The sequence below is a fragment of the Balaenoptera ricei genome, chromosome 4 (assembly GCF_028023285.1).
Source record: "Balaenoptera ricei isolate mBalRic1 chromosome 4, mBalRic1.hap2, whole genome shotgun sequence".
Taxonomy (NCBI): domain Eukaryota; kingdom Metazoa; phylum Chordata; class Mammalia; order Artiodactyla; family Balaenopteridae; genus Balaenoptera; species Balaenoptera ricei.
The window spans coordinates 142415704-142417321 of NC_082642.1; the positions used below are offsets into that span (position 1 = coordinate 142415704).

General features: G+C 40.5%; 1 pseudogene; it reads right to left on the minus strand.

The window, feature by feature from the left end:
- Positions 1-770: 770 nt before the first annotated feature.
- LOC132365520 (60S ribosomal protein L7-like) lies at positions 771-1416 on the minus strand (annotated as a pseudogene).
- Positions 1417-1618: the final 202 nt, after the last annotated feature.

Below are 1618 nucleotides of genomic sequence, written 5' to 3' on the forward strand. Positions count from 1 at the left end.
ATATTCTTCTCCTAGCAAATCTTTGGCAGTCAAACCCACACACAAATTGGTGCCTAGCTCTGTGGGTGGGATGAGGAGGGAAGCATGGATATGGGGCAAATTTCTTGACTCATCTGGAAGTTTTGACTCATACCTGGAGTAGATGTACCTTCACCCATCAATAACATTATGCTGCCCTCATCCTCCCCACCCTAGGAGCTTGAGCTTGTCACTGGTAAGGACAGAACATCTTCTGAGGCAAGATATTACTGGATGGTTGCACATAGCTGTGAAAAGAGCTACACTGGGCAACCTAAAGACAACTGTACAAGGGAGAGGTGCTGTCAGTAAGTGCAAGCAATTTGGGTGGTCCAGCCATTCTCCTCCTTCTCAGGAAACATCCTTCTCCAAACCTCTGTGCTTAAAAAGTAAGAGGAAGCTCCCTGCTCCCATTTAGGGAGGAGATAATGAGGTTGACTGCCATATTGGTGTCCAGCCCTCTTCTCACCCAACATCCAACACCAGAAGAGTGTTCCACCTCTTTTCTTCTACTCTCTGTGTCTTCCCTTTTTTAATATAATGAATAAATGAATGAATGACAAGTAAATAATTCCCCATATCTCCCATAGTTAACACATGTGAAGAATTGGATGTATACTTGTCCCATTTTCTCTTTTGTTAATCACATAATTTGGGTTTTTTTCGGGGGGAATGTTTGTTTTACATTTCAATTTGAAAGCAGTCACTGTTTATTAACTGATTAGATTACAAAACAAATCAAGGTAGACACCTTAGTTCATCCTTCTAATAAGCCTGTTGATTTGATCTTTTCTGTTGCCCGCATCTCTACCTTCTACAAAATAGATGATCTTCATCATCTTCATTCTACCTCATGGAAAAGATCATTTGAAGGGCCAGCAGAAGTTGTTGGTTTCTTGAAAGCATTGTTCAACAGTATAGATCTCGTGAATCAGATCTTCCATGCAGTTGATTCCAAATTTAACAAGAGAGCCAGCAATCAATGTGTTGTCTGTCAGGGCAATTTAATGTGCAATATGTGGTTCCACAATCCTCAGCATGTTAACTGAAGCCTTGTTGATCTTCACAAAGGTACCACTGAAGATATGGCAATGATGAAGAAGCTGCAACACTTTTCAGACCTTTGGGGTCACACCATGGATACTGATCCTGATGACAAATGCCAGTATGGGTTCTGCAGGTACATGAAAGTTGCCAGCTTATCTTGCCATCCTAACCATTCTTGTGTCAGTTCTGTACATCTGCCCATATTCCTTGTGATTGGGCTTACCTTTTCATAGATAAGATTTGTCCTTGCCCTTCAAAACATCTTTTGGGCAAACTTCTTTCTCAGGTGCCTGATCTTGAGCTCTGTGAAATTCCTTCACTTTTTTTAGGAGTTTCAGCAGGAACCATCTTTTCTTCTCTGCACCCTCCATGGTTCCAGCTGGAAAAAAGGACTACATAATCTATTTTTAGGTTTGGGTTTCTTTAAGGTTGATATTATTCACTTTACTTTGAATTTGCTTTATTAAATCTCACTGTATATTGTGAACAGTCATCCCATTTGGGACATTAATATATCCCAATATATCATTTTTCAGTGTGTGTGTGCGTGTGT